We start from the raw sequence: 23,555 nt of genomic DNA, 5'->3' as shown, positions 1-23,555 counted from the left end.
CTCTGGTTTCAGCCTTTGCTCAAGGGGCTCCAGGTACAGCTCCAGCTGCCATTTTGGAGAGTGCAAGCCACCATAAGCCTTGGCAGCTTTCACATGGTGTTAAGTCTGTGGGCACATGGAATGCAAGAGTTAAGGAAGCTTCCCTCTAGATTTCAGAAAATGTATCAGAAAGCCTGGGTCCCCAGGCCACAGCCTGCCACAGGGGCAGAGCCTCCAATATAGAAACTCTATTAGGGCAGTGTGGAGGAGAAATATGAGGTTGGAGGCCAGACAAAGTCTCCAGTGGGGCACTACCTAGTGGAGCTGTGAAAAGGCGGCCACTGCCCTGCAGATCCCAGAATGGTAGAGCCATGGACAGCTTGCATCCTGAGCCTGGAGAAGTCACAGCCAGTCAAGTCCAACCCATGAGATCTGCCACAGGGCTACAACCTGCAAAGCTACAGGGGTGGAGCTCCCAAATACACCAAGCATCTAAACAGAAAGTGATATGGTTGAGCCTTGGGAAACTAAGGCTCCTTGTAACCCATGCCTCTGCTGGCTTCCATAGTGCTAAAAGGCTACTACTACCTGCTCCTGACCTACCTCACTCATGAGGGCAAATTCCTCATGAATGTCTTGGTGCTGTCCTTGCAACAGTGAGCAGGTTCTCATGAGATGTTTGTTTAGAAGTGTATGGTACCTCCTTCATCTCTTTCTTGTTCCCACTCCTGCTGTGTGACATGCCTGGTCCCACTCTGCCTTTCACCATGACTGTAAGCTTCCTGAGGCCCTCACCAGAAGCCAAACAAATATTGGTGCCATGCTTGTACAGCCTGCAGAACTGTGTTTCCTTTATAAATTACCCAGCCTCAGGTATTTATTTATAGCAACGCAAGTATGGCTTAATACACCCAGCATCTAAATAGAAAATGATATGGTTGAGTGGAAAGAGACTGCTAACTTGGGAAACTGAGGCATCTTGTAACCCATGCCTCTGCCTGCTTCCATAGTGCTAAAGAGCTACTACTACCTTCTCCTAACCTACCTCACTCATAGAGAGGAAAGGGCAAGGCAACACTAGTGTGCTTGTAGTCTTAGTTCTTCTCGCAAGTAGAAAGTAGAAGTTTTGCTTTCTCTGTTTCCCTTCATTATGTCAGGTTGGTATGTTGCTGAACTAGTTTTGAGTCTGCCTGATCCCTAATGGAGTGATTTTTTTCCATTTAGTCATTTGAGGTGTCCATCTGTGGTGACATGGAGTTTCTTCTTCATGTACGAACTCCTCTCCTTCACTGAGGGACTGAACCCAGAGCCACAGGAGATAGACAGGAGTAAAGACTTGAGACCATCCTGGTCAACATGGTGAAACTCCGTCTCTACTAAAAATACAAAAAATTAGCTGGGCATGGTGGTGCGTGCCTGTAATCCCAGCTGCTCAGGAGGCTGAGGCAGGAGAATTGTCTGAACCCAGGAGGCGGAGGTTGCGGTGAGCCGAGATCGTGCCATTGCACTCCAGCCTGGGTAACAAGAGCGAAACTCCGTCTCAAAAAAAAAAGACTAATTTTTCAAAGACAAGCACAGGACTAGGACCCCAGTCTGAACATCAAACTCTCCTGATTTAGTGAAATGGTTTCCACAGATTTCTCACATGTTGTTTACCTCCCTGCAGAGTTCCTTTTAAAGAGACTAGGAGGAAACAGGCATTGTCATGCATTGATAGAAGTAATTTCAAATAGTATATACCCTGTGGAAGGTTGATGCTATTTCATAAAATGACATAGGCATTAATTCTTGGAACCAGCAATCTCTTTCCTAAGCATCTATTCCAAAGATATAATGCAAATAGACAAAAAGGCATAAATACAAGGTCATTCCTGGCAGAACAATTCATAACAGCAGAAGATTAGAAGTAAGGCAGATGTCCACCAATAGAAGGCTGGTTGAGTAATCTAAGGTACACCTACCTCCTAGAGCATCATGCATGTATAAAAGGCAATGATTCCCTCTCTATACTGCTATGGATTGACCTCCAGGATATACTATAAATGAAAAATGCAGTGCAAAAAAAAATGGAGGGAGCCATTGTTGTTCAATATAGTGGTCACTAGCTACATGTAGCCATTTACTTTTAATTTAAAAAAATCAAATAAAATTATAAACTCAATACCTCACTCACACGTTTCAAGTGCTCAACAGCCTCAGTTAAATTAGTGGCTACTATGTTGGACAGTGTAGATACAGAAAATTTTCATCAATATAGATATTTCCACTAGATAGTAGTGGTGTAGACTATGCCACCTTCTAATTGTGTTAGGGAGGAAATAAATACACATATTACATTTGCTTATGTTTCTAAAAACTGGAAGATTAAAACAAAAACTGATAAAAATGATTATCTATAAGGGCATAGAGGAGCAATTCAGGATGGAAGGCAAGATGTGTATCATCTTCAAAATGTAATGCATAATTACTGGCTATATGCACTAAAAAGAAGCAGCAAACTATGACCAGTTGATTAGTACCCAGATTGAGTCCTCTATAAATATTTCCCATGGAAAAAAAAAAAGGCTCTCTTAGAGAGACAGCTGATTCCAGGTCTGGTGTCAGGATTGTACCAGATACTCCTGGACCAAATTATCATACCAGAAAGCATGTCAAAAAGATTCAGAGGCCAAGCTGAAGAGGCTCTCATTGGATAAAAATGAAAGAATTTGAACATAAACGAGATTAGTGACTGCAATGGTTTAAAACATATTAAATACAGGAATATCTCTGAGTCACAAGGACACTTTAATAAAAGAAAAACAAAACACAGACAATACCAACTCACGACTCATCTTTGGAAGCTCCTATGGAAACAACTACTTGTTCTGAAAAGTACTGCAAAGAATTAAACATTCATCCTTCACTTCCTATGTGTACCATACCTCAGTGAATCATAACAGGTGATGGCATAGGGGCAAGTTATGTTATAGGAAACACCCAGCTAATAAATGCAAAAGAAATTATAAAATTACAACATCACCATTTTATAACTTCTAATGAAATGTAGATCTAGACAAAAATTTTCAGAAAGTGGGAAAAAATTTGAGGAGAAAAACACATGGAAAGTGTTATAATGGATGGATTAGGCTGACAAAATTTGAGCCCAGTGATCAACCTGAACTTCACAGTAGAAGAGATGAGATAAACAGATATGACGAGGCTCTTGCTGTGCTATTACCTAAATGTTTGTGTCCCCCCCCCCAAATTCATATGTGAAAAGCCTAATCTCCAATGTGATGGTATTTGGAGATGGGACCTTTGAAAGGAATTATGTCATGAGGACACAGCTCTCATGATGAGATTAGTGCCCTTGTAATAAAAGACATGAGAGCTTGTTTCCTTTCCACATGCACATACCAAGGAAAGGCCATGTGACAACTAGGCAGAGGACCCTTAACCAGAATCCAACCATGCTGGCACCCTGATCTCAGACTTGCAGCTTCCAGACCCATGAGAAATACATACCTGTTGTTTGATATGGCTTGGATTTGTGTCCCCACCCAAATCTCATATTGAATTGTAATCCCCAATGTTGGAAGAGGGGCCTGATGGGAGGTGATTGGATCATGGGTGCAGACATCCCCCTTGTTGTTCTCATGATAGGGAGTGAGTTCTCACAAGATCTGGTTGAATAAAAGTATGTAGCACTTCCCCCTTCACTCTCTTCCTCCTTCTTTGACCATGTAAGATGTGCCTGCTTCCCCTTCGCCTTCTGCCATGATTGTAAGTTTTCTGAGTTTCCCAGTCATGCTTCCTGTATAGCCTGCAGGACTGTGAGTAAATTAAACCTCGTTTCTTTATAAATTACCTAGTCTTAGGTAGTTTTTTATAGCAATGTAGTACGGATTAATACATTGTATAATCTACCACTATATGTTACTTGTTACAGCAGCCTGAGGTGACTAAGATAGGTGTAAGGCTATGTGAAGGACAGTCACGTGCTGCATAACAATATTTTGGTCAACAGCAGAACACATATATAGCAGTAGTTCCATAAGATATAATGGAGCCAAAAAGTTCCTATCACCTACCCACTCTTAGCTGTCCTACCTGTCATATCACAATGTATTTCTCACATGTTTATGAAAAATATACTGATGCTGGTGTAAGCAAACCTATTCTGCTACCAGTTGTATAAAAGTAAAGCACATACAATAATGTATGGTACATGATACTTATTAATGATAATAAATGACTGTTACTGGTTTATGTATTTACTACACTTTTTGTTGTTATTTTAAAATGTACTCCTTCTGCCTATTAAAAAAAGTTAACTATAAAACAGCCTCATGCAGGTCTTCAAAAGGTATTCCAGAAGTAGGTATTGTTATCATAGGCGATGACAGCTTTATGTGTGTTATTGTCCCTTAAGACGTTCCAGTGGGGCAAGATATGGAGGTGGAAGACAGTGATAGTGATAATCCTGACCCTGTATAGGCCTAGACTAATGTGTGTGCTTGTGTCTTAGCTTCCTTTTTTTTCCTCCGAATTTCATCTTGAAGTGTCTTAGTTTTTAACACAAAAGTTTAAAAAGTAAATATAAATAAATAAGTAAAAGAAAGGTGACAGAATAAGGATATAAAGCAAGAAAATATTCTTGCATAGCTGTACAATGTGTGTTTTTAGTTAAGTGTTATTACAAAAGTCAAAAAGTTTAAAAACAGTAAAAGTTTATAAAGTTAAAAAGTTACAGTAAGCCGAGGTTATAATTGAAGAAAAATATTATTTTATAAATGTAATATAGCCTAATTGTACAGTGTTTGTAAAATCTACAGGAATGCACAGTAATGTCCTAAGCTTTCACATTCACTCACCACTCACTCAGACTCACCAAGAGCAACTTCGTCCTGCAAGTGACCAATACACATATATAGATAATACACTTTTAATCTTTTATATCATGTTTTTACTGTACTTTCTCTATGTTTAGATATACAAATACTGACCTTTATGCTACAGTTCCCTACAGTATTCAGTACAGTAACATGCTGTGTGAATTTTTAGCCTAGTAGCAACAGGCTGTACCATATAGCCTAGGTATGTAGTAGGGTACACTATCTAGGTTTGTGTAAGTGTACTCTATGATATTCACACAATGACGAAATCTCCTAATGATGCATTTCTCAGAATGTATCTCTGTGGTTAAGTGACACATGATTGTACATGCTACATCTAAGACACTCTTATCAAAAAATCCGAATAGGATCAAGCCTTTAACTACCAATTTAAAGGAAAGAAGAGGAGACTGAGTAACATGAACAACACAATAGGGATACAACCAGAAAAACTGAAAATGCAAACTCTAGCACCTTAAGTAAATAAATTGTAAAGTTAAAAAAGAGAGAGAGAAAGGATCTTGACAATATTAAAAGAAACTTAAAACTTGAGAGAAAATTAAATCAAACAGAAATTAAAACAGAAAAATGAGATACTATATACTAATCACACATTCATCAGAACAACAAAAGCCACCAAGGTATACCAAGTGTCAGTGAGGATGTAGAGCAGTAAAACTATGACACTGCTGATACAAATATAAATTAGAATAACCACTTTGAAAACTGCTAAGCTGTATATGCTGAGCTGAATAAACACACACCCTATGACTCAGAAATTCTACTCTTAGGCCAAGGATAGGTACGTGCACATGAAAAATGAAAATAAATGTCTATTCAAAGATATGTAGAGAAATAAGGGACAGTGCAAGATGGCCGACTAGTTACAGCCAGGGGGAATGTCTCCAACAAAGGGATAGGCATCAGGAAGACTAGCACACTCCTAGCAGATTTTGAGAGAAGGCATTGAAAGCAGACAAAGGGGAGACACAGATACTGGGTGGAAGCAGGAAGAAGCTGGGAACGCTGCTCAGGGCTACCATGCACCAGTTCACTCCTGGTCCCCAGTGACTCCTGGAAAAGGCTATGGGTTGAACAGGCAAGGAGCAACCCACTCTCGCCACGGGCCTCTGGAATCTCTGCAGAAGGCGACCCCTTGACCACCATGGACACTTGAACTGGCAGGGAGAGCTACTCAGAGAACTGGCAGGGGCAAAACTCCAGCTGGAGTGGAGCCCAGAGTTTGGTACAGGAGCACGTGTAGTGGAGCATAACCATGGCTGCCCATCTCCCTAGGCTTAACTCACTCCTATAGGAGACTTTAGCCCTAGGGGAACTGTTGAACCTGAACGTTGCAGGGCAATCGTGCCCATAAGACAGTGCTGGTCTGACCTCAACACTCTTCAGTCTGTTAGCCTCTCCTGGGGTCCCAGCCTGGTCATTCCTGCTTGCGGTGCAGCCCCCAGGTATCTTCTGGAGGCCCACATCATTGCCCCTGGGCTAGCAGACTGCTCCCGAATCTGGCAGAGTGCTCCAGCAGAGCAACCCCTAGTGGACTTGCTCCAGCCCACCTGCATCCTCCCCCGACTGCAGCCTCCCCAATGCCACTTTGCTTGCACACACTTGCCCATGGTCATCCCCTACATCACTTTGCTGTTGTATGTGTGCACCAGCAGATTTAGCCTTCCCTCCCTCACCAGCACATGTGTGCTTGCGCACTCTGCAATGCCACTGCTGCTGGCTGAGTACGCCCTGGCCCTGCCCCTCCCCCACCTCCCTCCTCCTGCTACACTGCCGTTGTTGCTGGAGCTCTGGCTGGCACCGAGCCCACCAGCACCAAAATTGCTGTTAGCATAAAACTAGGCATAAAGAAAAGCTGACCCACACCTGCCCTGAGTGGCTGCTGTCGCCCACAGGAATTTGTACAGAGAGTGCAAACACCACCACCAGCGTGAAGTGTGCACAGTCACTGACTGGGGCCCTATCCCCCTGAGCTGTGCTGTCAATGTCAGCTACTACACAAATGCATGCATGAAGGCCGACACCCTGGCATCCACTAGCACCCTGTTGCAGTCAAGCAGTGTGCACCCTACCACAGTACCACTGCAGCTGCTACTGGTATGTGTGAACAAGGACGGATTCCACTGCCACCATGCTATAAAGTGTTTGCAGATGACAGAATTCTATATCTAGAAAACTCCATAGTCTTAGCCCAAAAGCTCCTTAAGCTGATAAACAACATCAGCAAAGTCTCAAGATCCAAAATCAACATATAAAAATTGCAGGTCAGGCACAGTGGCTCATGCCTGTAATCCCAGCACTTTGAGAGGCTGAGGTGAGCAGATGACTTGAGGTTAGAAGTCTGATACCACCCTGGCCAACGTGGTGAAACCTCGTCTTTACTAAAAATACAAAAATTAGCCAGGCGTGGTGGTGCATGCCTGTGATCCCAGCTACTCGGGAGGCTGAGGCAGGAGAATCACTTGAACCCAGGAAGTGGAGGCTGCAGTGAGCTGAGAGTGTGCCACTGCACTCCAGGCTAAGTGACAGAGCAAGACTGTCTCAAAAAGAAAAATCATTAGCATTTCTATACACCAATAACAACCAAGTCAAGAGTCAAATGAGGACAGAATCCCATTCACAACCGCCACAAAAAGAATGAAATACCTAGGGATATGGCTAACCAAGGAGGTAAAAAATCTCTACAATGGGAATGACAAAACTGCTCAAAGAAATCAGAGATGACACAAACAAATGGTAAAACATTCCACACTGATGAATAGGAAGAATCAATATTATTAAAATGGGCATACTGCCCAAAGCAATTTACAGATTCAATACTATTCCTACCAAACTACCAATGACATTCTTCACAGAACTAGAAAAAAATTACTTTAAAATTCATATGGAACCCCAAAGAGCCCAAATAGCCATGGCAATCCTAAGCAAAAAAAGTAAAGCAGGAGGCATCATTCTCCCCAATGTCAAACTATACTACAGGGCTACAGTATAGTCGTGGTACAAAAGCAGACATATAGACTAACAGAACAGAACAGAGAGCTCAGAAACAAGGCTGCACACCTGTAACCATGTGATCTTTGATAAAGTTGACAAAAACAAGCAAAAGGACTCCCTGTTCAATAAGTAGTGCTGGGGATACCCTTATGCAGAAGATTGAAACCGGACCCCTTCCTTAAGCTACGCAATAAGGAGTTGCTATGCTATGCAACTCATATCAAAATATATGAGTTGATTTTGATATATACAAAAATCAACTCAAGATGGATTAAAGACTTAAGTATAAAACCCAACACTAAAAAAATCCTAGAAGACAACCAAAGCAATACCATTCTGGACATAGGAATGGGCAAATATTTCATGATGAAAACATCAAAAGCAACTGCAACAGAAGCAAAAGTTGACAGATGGAATCTAATTAAACTAAAGAGCTTCTGCACAGCAAAAGATACTATCAACAGAGTAAACAGACAACCTATAGAATGGGAGAAAATATCTACAAACTATGTATCTGACATAGGTCTAATATCCAGCATCTAGAAGGAACTTAAATTTACAAGAAAAAAACAAACAACCCCATTAAAAAATTGACAAAGGACATGAACAGTTTTCAAAAGAAGACATACATATGGTCAACAAGCATATGAATAAAAGGTCAATATTAACGATCATTAGAGAAAGGCAAATCAAAACCACAATGAGATAGCATCTCACACAGTCAGATGGCTATTATTAAACATCAAAAAATAACAGATGCTGACAAGGTTGCAGAGAAAAGGGAATGCTTATACACTGTTGGTGGGAAGGCAAAAACCATTGTGGAAAGCAGTGTGGTGACTCCTCAAAGAGCTGAAAACAGAACTACCATTCAGCCCCAATCTATTAATGGTTATACACCCAAAGGAATATAAAGTGTTCTGCCATCAAGTCACATGCTAATAGCAGCAGTGTTCACAATAGCCAAGGCATAGAATCAACAGAAATGCCCATTAATGGTAGACTGGATAAGGAAAATGTGGTATATATACACCATAGAATACTATGCAGCCAGAAAGAAGAATGAAATCATGTCCTTTGCAGCAAGATCAATGGAGCTGGAGGCCATTATACTTAGCAAACTAATGCAGGAACAGAAAACGAAATACTGCATACTCTTACTTATAAGTGGGAGCTAAATGATGAGAACACATGGATACAAAGAGGGGTACAACAGACATCGAGGCCTACCTGAGGATGGAGGGTGGGAGGAAGGAGAGAATCAGAAAAAATAACTAATGGGCACTAAGCTTATTACCTGGGTCATGAAATAATCTGTACAACAATCCTATGTGACACGAGTTTACTTATATAACAAACCTGCACATGTGCCCCTGAACCTAAAATAACAATTAAAAAAAAGATATGTAGAAAACATTCATAATACTATTATTCACAATAAGTCAAACACTGAAAAATATTCAAATCCCCATAATAGATATGTTTATTGCAAAATATTCACACAACAAAAAAAGAAAAAAAGAAAAGAAAAAGGCTGGGCGCAGTGGCTCACGCCTGTAATTCCAGCACTTTGGGAGGCGGAGGCAGGCAGATCACCTGCGGTCAGTAGTTTAGGACCAGCCTGACCAACACGTGAAACCCCATCTCTATTAAAAAAATATACATATATAGATATAAAAAAAATCCACACAACATAATACCACACATTAATGAGAATGAATGATCTACAACAGACAACAATAAACATAAAATTAATGTTAAGATGCTGAAGGAGCCAGACAGAAAAAAGCACATTTTGTATGATTCAGGAAATTTTGCTCTATTCTTTCAATATATTTGGGCTGGATAAGAAAATCAACATGCCGGGCGTGGTGGCTCACGCCTGTAATCCTAGCACTTTGGGAGGTCAAGGCAGGTGGATCACAAGGTCAAGAGATTGAGACCATCCTGGCCAACATGGTGAAATCCCGTCTATAAAAAAAAGAAAATCAACATGCCAGTTCCTTTTATTTGAAGGTACTTAGTGTACTCTTACTTTACCTGCAGGTTAACCTCAGGAAAACATCCATCCTAAACCCTTGAAAAGTGATTCACTACACATAGTAACAAAGCTAATGCCAAGTCTAACGAACAGGGAGCTGGGTGCAAGACAGGACATATACTCGGGCCACAGTGCCAGATCTAAACCATTAACTCTAGATGGTGACCTTAGGTAATCACCATACCTCACAAATGCTTTTTCTTCTTCCTAGGTGTACTGGTCAGTAGTGTGGGCTGTGGAGACAGAACAGGGACAAGCCCTAGTTCTGCCACATAAAGACTGAGTGACTTTGAATACTTTAACTTTACCTTATAGTCACTCAATTGTTAGATCTGTAAAACTGGCATTATACACAACATAACATAGAAGACAAAACGTTTTAAAAATACATTAACTTGTGTTTTCATTTTTAAAAAGAGAAATGGTGAGCAATCACATCATTTAAAAAATTCTACTACAGAGACACTGGGGAAAAAAGCTTATTAGTCTTATAATTGAATCATATTCATCTACCAACACGTTTTTAAAATCACTAATTTTTATTATAACTAATGTTAGTTATAACAAAACTAAGTAAGTAACTTGGGAATATCTCAAAGCACTTGGAAGGACGGATCTCAGAAAATGGCACCGCCATTTCTCTACATGGGCAAACAAAAAGCCCAGGAGTTCTCCACAATTCTCCTTTATCTTCATACACCCCAGGAACACAGCCACTGCAGGTCCTACCTGCCCGACCTGCAAACACGCTCTGACCAGGTCCACCCCTCCCTCTGCACATAGCTGCAGCCCTGGCCTCATCCATACGCATCCCTCTCCAGGACTTCTGTAATATTTTCCTAATAGTTATCCCCACTCCCTACCTCGTCCCTCTCCAGCCTGTTCTCCACACAGCAGCCAGAGTCAGCTTCTGACATCAAGAATCAGGTCACATCACTCCCATATTCTAACCCTCCATGCTCAGAATAAAACCCAAACTGCTTACAGGACCCAAACCATGTGGCTCTTGTCTACCCCTTTTGATCTCATCTCCCACCTGTCCGCACTTATGTCCCAGGCTCCAGCCACTTCCGCTTGTCCTCTGCTCCTGGATCAATGGTTCCCACATATAGCACAAGGACACTGACAAAATGGTCTCTCCATGCCTGGCTTCTTCTTAATCGTTCAGGACTCAGCTCAAGTGTCCCTTCCTGAGAAAGAGCTTCACTGACAACCCCATCTATAATAATCCCTGTCTCAGTCACTTTCTACTCTGTTTATTTTCTTCAAAACAAACATTCTCATATGAAATCACATAGTTTATTGATTTGTTTATCTGCTTACTGCCACTTTTCCCAATCTAGAATGATAGCTCCAGGGACCCTACCTGTCTTATTCTCTGTGCTACTTCCTCAGTGCTTATGTTAGTACTTCATATATAAACACTGAAATATTACTTAATTGAAGGAATTGTTGTCTATTTGACAGACCTACAAAAACGGATATTTAAGCTGAGTAGCAGGAGCAACTAACAATGAAATTAGATATTAAATGATTCAAAACTATAAGATCTTCTTGTACATCCATAGCAGTGATTTTCAAACATGGGTGATGTTATGGTGTGAATATCTGTGACCCCTCCCTCTCAAATTCATGTTAAAACCTAATGCCAAGGTGATGGTATTAGAAGGTAAGGCTATGAGAGGGTTTTTAGGTCATTAGGGCTCTGTCCTCATAACTGAGATTTGTGCTCTTATCAAAGAGACTCCAGAGAGCTAGCTAGCCCCTTCCACCAAGGGAGATTATTTTTTTTAATTTAAATTTCTTTCCAATAATGGGTATAAGCAACACCAAGGGAGATTATAATGAGAAAATATCCATCTATGAAGGAAGTGGGCCATCACCAAACACTGAAGGTGCCAGTGCCTTAACTTTGGATTTCTTGGCCTCCAGAATGGTGAGAAATAAATTTCTGTTGTTTATCAGCTGCCAAGTTATGATATTTTCTAACAGTAGCTCAGAATGCACTAAGACAGATGAGTACCGGACCAACTGAAGCTATTACTTTAAATGAAGACAACTCCCATCCCCCATCCCACTTCTCTGGTTTTGATTCAGCAGATCTAGGGTAGGTCCAAGTATCTGCTATTGTAACAAGCACCTTCTGATGAATTTGATGAAGTATCCATAGACCACACTTGGAAAAATCCTGACCTCAACAGTTCACATTTGGCCAATCGTGGTGGCTCACGCCTGTAATCCCAGCACTTTGGGAGGCCAAGGAAGGCAGATCACTTGAGGTCAGGAGTTCAAGACCAGCCTGGCCAAAATGGTGAAACCCTGTCTCTACTAAAAATTCAAAAATTAGCTAGGCATGGTGGTGGGTGCCTATAATCCCAGCTACTTAGGATACTGAGGCAAGAGAATTGCTTGAACCAGGAGGCAGAGGTTGCAGTGAGCTGAGATCATGCCACTGCACTCCAGCCTGGGTGACAGAGCGAGACTCCATCTGAAAAAACAAAAACAAAACCAAAAACAGTTCACACTTGAGTACAATTAATTTAATGCCTAACATGCAGAGTTCCAGGACATCTGGAATATATCTATTAATGTAATTACTCAAATGTACACTACTTTTCTAAGGAGGAGGGAAGATTGCTTTCCCACATGAGATCACACTTAAACTCCAGAGTATTCCTGGTGGTCAGGAGGATTGGGTATTTTTATCCTGTTGTATAGACTAATCTGAAGGAAGGGAAGCGACTTACCTACAGTGTCCCCATGATGGGATCTGAATCTCTTGAGTTTTGCCTCAGTAGCCTCTCTAGCAGATACAACACCACACTTCGTTCGTCTCTACAAACTACTGGTTTTGTGCTGCAGAGTCAACACCCTTGTCTGACGTTACACTAGATGGGAGAGAGAAAGACAAGAAAGCACGTGGAATGAGGAGGAAAGTAAGAGGATGAAAAAAACATGAAAAACAGAGGATGGGGTGATGATGTCTGCCCTATCCCCCTACTCAGTTACTTTGAAGCTGTGCAATGATGTTTTTCCTCATCCTCAGCTTCATCCCACAACCCTCTCCCACATACAGAGTGACAGTGAAGTTGTCATCTAGTGGAAATGTAGGCTTATCCCTGCTTGCTATTACATGTCCAAGTATTCTCTCTGTAGTCATGCTATTACATTAATATATGATGTGAAAATCACAATCTGTAAGTGAACAAATCAATAAATCGGGCTTCCTCAAAGTAAAAACCTTCTGCTTTTCCAAATATATGGACAAGAAAATGAAAATACAAGTCCCTGACTAGGAGGAAGTATTTAAAATCTTGTATCTGATGTAGGACTTAAATTTAGAATATAGAAAATATCACAAAAGTCAGAGGAAAACAGACACTTCAGTAAATAAGTGGGCAAAATATTTGAATAGACATTCCACTAAAGATGATATATATACAAATGTCAAAAAAGGACATGAAAAGATACTCAACAACATTAATCATTAGGAAAATGTAAATGAAAAGTACAATGAGACACTACTATATTCTCATAAGAATGGCCAAAATTAAAGAGACTAAAATCTAGCACTGGCAAGATTGGGGAGGATAAAACTCTTGTACACTGCTGGTGACAGTTTCCACCACTTTGGAAACAGCTTAGCAGTTTCTTACAGTGTTAATCTTATATCTACCATATATCCAGTCATTGCACTCCTAAATATGTACCCCAAAGAATGCATATGTCTATGAAAAGACTTATTTGCAAATGTTCATATCAGCTTTATTTATCAGTGTCCCAAATTAGAAACAACCCAAATATCCATCAACAGGTGAATGGATAAAACAAATAGTGATATAGCCATATACTGGAATAATAGCAATAACAAAGAATAAATTATTGATATATGCAACAAAATGGATAAATCTAAAATTAAATAGGGTGAATGAAAAATGCCAGATTCCTCTTTTAAAAACCTCTCTATGATTCTACTTAAATACATTTCTAGGACATTATAAAACCAATATAGTGATAGAAATGTGTTTACCTGGAGATAGGGTGGTAGAAAAGGTAGGGAGCCCAGGTACTATAGAACTGAAAATGTTATTTCCTGGGAAATAATAATAATACTTAGGCATATTTGGTTATTTTAGGAGGTGTGACTGGGTATCGTTATAATTGGGCAAACTACAAAGTGATTGTTTTTTTAAAAATACTAAATTCTTGTATCTGACATTTAACTAACACTTAATAAACTCTTGGCCTCTTAATTACATTGCAGAATGGATGAAAACATGCCAACCATGAAAGCATGCGTATTACAATCTCAAATTACTATGAACCAATTACATATTTCAACTCCCATCTGAGATACATGGGAATCATGAATTATTATTTATACAGTCAGAAAACTATGTGTAAATTTATTGCAAATGCATGTTAACTATCAAGTTCCTTCCTCAACTGAACAATTCATTGCTTTAAAAATGGTATCGCCAGATGGGCCTGAAGGGATACTACAAAGCATGTAGCTGCTGATGAATGCAATGAAGTCCACCTGTTGAGCCTTTTCTCCAATGGAGACCAAAGTGGCTGCTCTACTTTTAGACTACTTTGTGAACTACACAGGTACTATTCTATAATGCAGTTCTGTTCAGATCTATGAACTCACTTGAGCTAGGCATCATATCCCACCAAGGATGGAACTGCTAGGGCTCTCCTGAGGACTGCTGTCCTTCAAGTCTGAAGTAGAAGCTTCAGCAGCCATCATGACCCATATCATCAGAACCCACCTCCTTCAGACACCTGATATAAGTTTAGTTGTCCCCATGAAGTGCTTCCTGGGGAGAGTCAGACTCCAGCAATTACTATGCTTTATTGAAGTGACTCTGTGCCTGCAACCATGCTGGCACTGAGTTAGTGACCAATGACACTGATACAATTGGGTAGTGATCATATGAGTTTCTCACCAGGGCCTTTTTTTCTCCTTTCCATATATCACCTAATAACAACTTGAAAAAAGAATGAGGAAATGTCCTGGGCCCTTGGTAGAGGAAGACAACTACTACCAACCTGTAGGCCAACAACAAGGAATCTGGCAAAGGGGACACATACTCCATCTTTCCCTCACTCACTTGCTAGTATCTCCTATTGGCCAAATTCAACTAGAAGCCTGAGGAGAAGGGATCTGAGTTGATGCTGTCTATAAGGATCAGACCTCTGGAGCACAGAGTAGGGTGATGAGGAGTGGAGTGTAGATCTGAAGGGACAAATTGAGGCTATCCAGCACAGTATCTAACATACAACTATGCTGTAGGCTAAATAATACTCCTCTGCCCCAAAGAAATCCATGTCCTAATCTCTGGAGCAAGTGAATGTTACTTTACATGGTAAAATGGACTTTACAGATGTGATTAAGTTAATGATCTTAAAATGGTGAGGTAATTCTGGATCATCTGGGTAAGTCTGATATAATTACAAGGGTCTTTATAAGGAAAACAAGGAGGCAATAAAATCAGAGAAGTAGATGTGACCACAATATGGAGGTCAGAGTAATGTGAGGGCATAAGCCAAGGAATGCAAGCAGCCTCTAGAAGCTAAAAAAAAGCAAAAACGAAATCTACACTAGAAATTCCAGAAGGAACATAGCCCTGTTGACACCTTAGTTTTAACCCAGTGAGACCTACTTTGGACTTCTGAACTCCAAAACTGTAAAATAATAAATTTGTGTTGTTTTCAAAAACTAAAAGAATAAGAAGTAGGCTGAATCCATAAAGCACCCATCGTCCCATAACAACCACAGGGCTATCTATCATCTTGCACCTGTGTTATCACTGCAGGTGGCAGCAATCCTGTGGGTGAGCATTCTTATTCTCATTTTACATAAGGGGACGCTGGGCTAAGAGAGTCCTTACCTGTCTCATCCTCCCACGTCCCGCCTTTACATAGAAAGTAGCCCCAGGACACCCGGAGCAAGACACTACATTCATTGGGGCCATGAGGGTCCCAGTTCTCTCTCTCATGAGACAGCCAGGGCAACTTGTGCCAAAGCGGGAACGAGACGACTTGAATCTGGGCTTCTTTCGTCTCTCCACACCCCAGGAAGGTTCAGCCCCCACCGCGGGGCACCCACACCCTCATTTGAGTCCCAAACACCTGAAGGCGGGACCCCGCTCTTTTTGCCCGGCCATGTTTGTCTCTATTTTAAGTCTTCACGGTCGCCGCAATGACGTCAGGTTCCTATGGCAACCGCGATACGTAGGCTGGTCCAGCACACCGGAAATGCCAGAGCGTGGCCTTTCAACCCCTTGCCTTTCACTAAGAGAAAACGCCTTCGCTCTTTAGGCTGCATCCTGAGTAGGCACGGTAATTAGAGGAATCAGGCTGGAAAGGAGCCAATTGATAGAATTCTGCCAGGTTCGAAGGAAAAATGTACCGGTTGTCAGTAGTTTTGTTTAAAGTGACAGTAGAGGAGTATCACCTATACACAGAGACCTGGGGCTCTTGGAGATCAGCTAGCTCTCTGAGGAGGAGTATGTATGTACAGCTCACACACCATACTAAGTAGTTATCCATCTGTGGCATAAAACTAAGAGTGTCTACAATCATATGGCTAAAAGATCTAGAAGCACCAAAATATGTCATTTCAGATATCTTGGAGTTATTTAAGTAATGCAAGCCTAGAATAATATAGTCATTTGGTAGACAGAAACCTAATCAATTCAACCATACAATGATTTATCTTGAGAAAATTCTTATCCTTCATTCCTGCATGTGGAAGAACATTCATGACCAGAACATTTCTAGACTCACTATGCACTCACTCCTTCTCTGTCACAGAAGGAATTTATCTCATTGGTGAGTTGGGAAGAAGAAACAGGGGATGCACTGCCCATACTCCCTCCCTTCAAAATTCTTGGTAGTAAGCTGCTTTTCAGGGACACTTGTTCTTCCCTGCCCTCAGAGGTTGATCTTATAATAGGCCCACAGTACTATTCCTCTTTCTGTGCCTCACTGACTCAACTATTTCTTTGTATTTCTTCAAATTGCTTGGATTTTTAAACAATTTACCTCCCTGCTTCAAGTCTAAGCTTGAAATCAACTAATAATTAGGTGAAAGAAGAAAAATATACGGACTTTATTCCTTATAAAGAAGGTATTGGAGAAGATGACTTAGATTTGCTGGCATGTGGGCTTCCTATAAAGGATCCACAGAATTGAAAAAGATTTATTGACCAAGTAGTGCCATGCCAGGAAAATCATAAAGGCCAAGGACTGCAATGCATATCAAGCTGCTTTCTGGTGCAGGAGTCGTGTCTATGTGTGCTCATGGAAAGTAGCTTCCTTGCAAGGCTATCCCTGTAGCAGGAGAAAGAGTTTCAACGTCTCTTCTTTCAGAAACACTTCTCAAAATATGTAAATAACCCTTGTTCAGAATGAATACTCACTAAGCCAAAGCCAGTCTCTGAGGCTTTCCTCATGGAGTCATTTGCGACAACACTCTCTCAGTACCTTAATTCATGTGACTGTAATATAGGCTCATCTCATGGAATTAGGCTCTAAATTCAAAGAGTAGGTTGAAAATCATATATTGTTATAGCTTCCCTTGAAAATCCCTTCGAGAAGGAATTGATTAAATGTTCAGAAATTCATACACACATACACACGGAGACTATACTTAAAATTGTTAATATAACAATGTCCCATCAAACCTTCAAGGATAAGATAATCCCTTTGTTATCCAATGATAACAAACTACAGAAAAAGGGGAAAAATTCACCAAAACCATGTTTTAGATAACCATTTCTACTTAACAAATATCCCAAAAACATTTATTATCTCTCAGAAAGCTGAGTGCTGACAGAGCTCAGCAATGTTTTCTGTTTCGTGTGGTGTCTGTTTCACAGGGCTGTAGTCGTATGAAAGCTAGATTCCACTGGGACATCTGAGAGAGAGGACAATTGGTACTAATGCCACCTACAGCTTAGCTGGGGCTGCTTTCTGGAGCATCTTTGTTCAACACAGAGTCTCCATGTGTAGGGTAGCCAGATAAAGTAGAGGACATCCAGTTAAATCTAAATTCCAGATAAAAATGAATAATTTTTTAGTGTAAGTATGATGGTTAATTTTATGCCTCAACTTGACTGGGCCACGATACCCATATATCTCATCAACATTTTTCTGAGTGTTTCTGGAAGGATGTTTTTGGATGAGATTAACATTTAAATCAGTGGACTTTGAATAAAGCAGACTGCCCTCTATAATGTGGGTGGTCTTCATCCAATCACCTGGAAACCTGAATAGAGCGAAAATCTGACATCCCTGAGCAAAAGGGAATACTACTAACAGATAGCCTTCAGACTTGAATTGCAACATTGGATCTGCTTTATTCTCCAGTCGCCAAGCCCACCCTTCTGAGATTGACTTTCAGTCTCCAATAATAATGTGAACCAGTTCCTTAAAAGGAATCTCTCTAGCACACACACACACACACACACACACACACACCCTGCTGGCTCTGTTTCTCTGGATGTGGCTGCAATATTATTTCGTTTATCTGAATTCTGTACTTTTATTTGCTAAATCTGGCAACCCTAAGAGAGGAAACTCTGGATATGTAAGCTTACTGACAGTTTGAAATGACACTTCCAATGGGGCAGGTCTGGAGAAAACAAGCAGTTTGGATTAGCAAAAAAAAAAAAAAAAAAAAAAAAAAAAAAAAAAAAAAAGATAAAAGCTATTAGTAACTAGTGTTGGTGAAATAAAGAAGAAACAGACTTATATACACTATTGGTACCACACTGATGTATCCGTTTTCTGAGGCCAGTGTTACTACATCTTAATAACTTGAATGGACTTTGTACAGAAGCCCTATTTTCACCAACAAGGGAGTTCCAGCTGAGGGTTTAGAAAAGGCTCATCAAAGTGACTCTGATGTGCATGCTGGTTAAGGGGTCTTGACTCTAGGGAGGAAAGACAGCTACTATTTCTGCTCTAGGGAGGAAAGATAGCTATTATTTATGGAGCAGACTGTTTAGAGTTACTCAGCTCCTGGTTCTTCACCTCAGTAGTTGGGTTTAATCTCGACAGCCCTGCTAGTGAGGCATCGCTAGCCTTTCTTCATGGATGTAAGTAACTACAAAGCAAGGTCTCCTAACGACAGAGCTGGATGGCAAAGAGGTTTGTCACCACACCCACTGCCAGAGCCAGGGAAAGACCCTGCCAGCCTGGGTACCTTGAGTTGCTGGTGAAAGACCTTCTGTAAATGTGTCAGGACATGTACTGCTGTGAGATTAATTTCTGTTTTCCCATGTTTACCCTCCCTACATAAGGGAACCAGGCTTTGTGCCCCTTCCGCTTGCCTGAGGGGAGGTTTATTGCAGGGCTGGAAGCAGAAGCTGTCTGAAGCCATTATTTCTTCCATCCTCTATGAAACGTTAAGCTTAAAGAAAAGATTGGCCTATCTGCACCTGGTAGGAAGGAAAGGGCCTTTGAGGGCACAGAAAGGAGAACCCCTAGTCTCCTTCAATTTCACCTCTTCCCCCCACCCCTCTTCCAAATGGGAAGGAGGGTGAAGAAGGAAATGAAATAAAATACCAAAGAGCTGGGAAAATGACTCCCTTTTTAGACCCCAGCATCTCTGCTATCTGCTAACTTTGAAAGAGCAGCAAATAAATGTTATCCCTGCCGGCTGGAGCCCAGCACTGGTTCAGGCCCTCATGTCTCCACGGGCCACGCTCCCTCCTGGAAACACTTCTGCCAACAAACAGCTTGTTACTTTTGTCTTGTCTCTGTAAGCCCCCTCTCCTGCTGGTCCCCACTCACACTGCATATGAATTAGCAAATCAATGAAGCCAAGAAGTTGTAAGGTTGGATGCCCAGCAAATGGACAATAACATAGTTCCGCCTCAGTTTCCCCTTTAGTGTTGTAAGCCTATAAAAGGGGAGAGAAGCTACAGCTCGAGGAACTTGGTGAATGAGGCTGTAGCACCCCCGCAGCTGCTTGCAGGAAAAAAAAGCCACTTCCTTCCTCAGTTCGGTGTTTGAGAGGTTTGTTCCCCGCCACTCCTGCTTCATTTGAGGACGCAGAAAGGGGATAGACAAGACTGAGGTCAGAGGTCTGCAAGTCCCTCCAGGAGTAAGGACATGAGCACTGCTGCATATCAACACTTGGAGTGGACTCATGGATGATTCATTGAGGCTGTGCATCCAGCCTTGAAACAGATTTTCTTGTTTGGATGGCAGGATGGATGAAGCAGGGTCAGGGGTCCTGAAGGCACCAAGGGAAATGGTCAGCTCCACCCTGAGCAGTAGGGAAACATGATTGATGATTCTCCCAGGTTGTATCTAAAGGATACACTCCTACCAATGATCACGCTTTGTCAAAGAGCATGACCATTTAATATATTAAATATTTGCTGTCTAGTTGAAAGTTAAAATCTCCTTACTAATAAATATCCCAACCAACTACAAGATTAGAGCACTCGTTTTATTTTAGACTCGTGCAATAATGGGTTTCCCAACTTTATTAACATTTGCTGATGAAATATTCTTTGCTGTAATGTTAGAATATGTTTCATTTTTCTCTATCCATTTTCATATAAATGACATATTTCACATGTGCATTTAAAAAAAAAATGTCACCTAGGCTGTCACCCAGGCTGGAGTGCAATGGCGTGATCTCTGCTCACTGCAACCTCCGCCTCCCAGGTTCAAGCAATTCTCTTGCCTCAGCCTCTTGAGTAGCTGGGATTACAGGTGCGTGCCACTGTGCCCAACTAATTTTTGTATTTTTAGTAGAGACAGTGTTTCAACATCTTGGCCAGGCTGGTCTCAAACTCCTGACCTCGGCCTCCCAAAGTGCTGGGATTACAGGCATGAGCCACCGTGCCTTGGCCATCACATGTGCATTTTAATTTTTTTATTTTATTTTTTAATGAAGAAGAGAGATTTATTTCTTACGGTTCTGAAGGCTGGGAAGTCTTCCAGCCTCAGATGGAAGATGCAGGGACGACATCTGACCAGGGTCTTCATGTTTCATCCTCCCAAGGCAGAAAGAAGAGGAGGAGGGAAGAGAGAGAGAGAGAGAGAGAGAGAGAGAGAGAGAGAGAGAGAGAGAGAGAGAAAGAGAGAGAGAGAGAGAGAGGTGGGGGTGGGGGTGGGGGGTGGGGGAGAGAGAGATTTGGAGAAGAGGGCTGAACCCATCCTTTTATCAGGAACCCACTTCTGAGACAACTAATCCACTCCTATTGATTTAATGGCACTAATTCATTCCATGGGGGCTCTGCCTATTACCTCTTAAAGGTCTCATCTCTCAACACTTGCTTTGGGGATTAAGTTTTCAAAGCATGAGCTGGGTGGGACACATTCATACCATAGCAAACTCTATTCATAAGATTCATTTCTTGTGGAGTCAGATTTGGTATTCTGCATCTTCCTAGGAATTTCTCCATTTCATTTAAATTATCTAATTTGTTGACATTCAATTGTTCATAGTATTTCTTTTAATAATTATCATTTCTACAAGGTTTATAGTAAAATCTTAACTTTTGTTTCTGATTCTAGTAATTTGAGTCTTTTGGGGGCTTTGTCAATCTAGCTAAACCTTTGCCATTTTGTTAATCTTTTCGAAGAACCAGCTTTTGATTTCATATTTTTTTCTCTATTGCTTTTCTATTCTCTATTTCATTTACTTCTGCTCTAAGCTTTCCTTCTCTCTGGCTTCTTTGGACTGTTATTATCAATTATTGAGAGTGTTGTATGAATATACCACATTATGACTATATATTGGTGACATTTTATTAAGAATTTTAATTTTCAGCAGGGTATGGTGGCTCATGCCTTTAATCCCAGCACTTTGGGAGGCCGAGGTAGGTGGATCATGAGGTCAAGAGATCGAGACCATCATGGCCAACATGGTGAAACCCTGTCTTTACTAAAAATACAAAAATTAGCTGGGCATGGTGGCCCGCACCTGTAGTCCCAGCTACTAGGGCGGTTGAGGTAGGAGGATCGCCCAAACCTGGGAGGCGGAGGTTGCAGTGAGCCAAGATCGCACCACTGCATTCCAGCCTGGCATCAGAGCAAGACTGTCTGAAACAAAAAAATTTTTTTAAATTTTTGTTAAAATTTGCCTCATATATTTTGGGTATATGTTGTTAAGTATATACAAGTTCAGAGTTATTGTATATTTCAAGTTAATTGTTCCTCTGTTGTCGTCTAATATATTTTCTTTCTCTCTCTCTTTTTTTTTTTTTTGAGATGGAGTTTTGCTCTTGCTGCCCAGGCTGGAGTGCAATAGTACAAACTTGGCTCACCACAACCTCCGCTTCCTGTGTTCAAGAGATTCTCCTGCCTCAGCCTCCCAAGAAAATGAAATTTTCATTTGGAAAAATTTCATATTTTCAAATGAAATAGGGAATAAAAAAGCAATAGAGAAAAAATTATGGTCAGGCTGGTCTCGAACTCCTGACCTCAGGTGATCTGCCTGCCTCAGCCTTTCAAAGTGCTGGGATTATAGGCCTGAGCCACTGTGCCTGGAGTAATATACTTTATTTCTAAAAAACTGTTTTGGCCAGGCAAGGTGACTCACGCCAGTAATCTCAGCCCCTTGGGAGGCTGAGGCAGGAGGACCACCTGAGCTCAGGAGTTTGAGGTCAGCCTGGGCAACATGGCAAACTCCCATCTCCACTAAAAATACAAAACTTAGCCAGGCATGGTGGCAGGTGCCTGTAATTCCAGCTACATGGAAGGCTGAGGTAGGAAAATTACTTGAACCCCAGTGGGTGGAGGTTGCAGGAGCTGAGATTGCACCACTGCACTCCAGCCTGGGTGACATTGTGAGACTGTCTCCAAAAAAAAAAAGAAACAGCCAGGTGTGGTGGTGGGCACCTGTAGTCCTAGCTACTCAGGAGGCTGAGGATCACCTGCGTCCAGGAGATGAAGGCTTTGGTGAGCCATGATCATATCACTGCATTCCAGCCTGGGTGACAGAGTGAGACTTGGTTGCAAAAAAATAAATAAAGTGGATAACTCCCAAAACCGCTGTCCTACTTTTAGAAAATCCAAGATAGCTTTGGGAAGGGAATTCTGTAGTCTCACTGGCCATGTAAGGGATTAGAAAGGCTTCTCAGGGAGAATTGTGGGTCTGATCGCATACTTCTGAGCTATATTTGGAAAACTCTTTTCACAACATTTCCATGGAAATCAGAGACACAGACCCAGATGTTTGGGTTAAAACCAGACAATGGAAAAAAAAAAAGTAATGTACAAGAGGCAAGACCTCTTTGTTTTTTAAAAAATTGTTTTAAATTAAAAAATATTTTTTTTTTGAGACAGGGTTTCACCATGTTGGCCAGGCTGGCCTCGAACTCCTGACCTTAGGTGAACCGCCCACCTCGGCCTCCCAAAGTGCTGGGGCTACAGAAGTGAGCCACTGCACCCCGCCGTTTTTCTTTCTTTTTTGCTTTTTTTATTTAAAAAAAATTTTTTTAAAGACCTCTTTTCTAGGCCAGGCACGGTGGGTCACACCTGTAATCCTAGCACTTTGGGAGGCCGAGGTGGGTGGATCACCTGAGGTCAGGAGTTCAAGATGGGGTGAAACCCCATCTTTAAAAAAAAAAAGAAAAGACCTCTTTTCTAAATGGTCTATGTTTATTAGT

General features: G+C 41.3%; 1 long non-coding RNA gene across 2 annotated transcripts in view; it reads right to left on the bottom strand.

The window, feature by feature from the left end:
- LOC103790312 (uncharacterized) overlaps positions 1-16,125 on the bottom strand; it is a 103,467-nt gene extending 87,342 nt beyond the window's left edge. For both annotated transcript variants that reach the window (XR_013531702.1, XR_004738834.3), the window contains exons 1-2: positions 15,810-16,125; positions 12,660-12,800 (exon numbers count right to left, since the gene is read on the bottom strand). This is a non-coding gene — a long non-coding RNA (uncharacterized LOC103790312). The remainder of the gene's footprint in view (positions 1-12,659; positions 12,801-15,809) is intronic.
- Positions 16,126-23,555: the final 7,430 nt, after the last annotated feature.

This window comes from Callithrix jacchus, chromosome X (assembly GCF_049354715.1).
Source record: "Callithrix jacchus isolate 240 chromosome X, calJac240_pri, whole genome shotgun sequence".
Lineage (NCBI taxonomy): Eukaryota > Metazoa > Chordata > Mammalia > Primates > Cebidae > Callithrix > Callithrix jacchus.
Note: the sequence above shows the minus strand (reverse complement) of the source record. Positions and strands in the feature narration are given on the sequence as shown.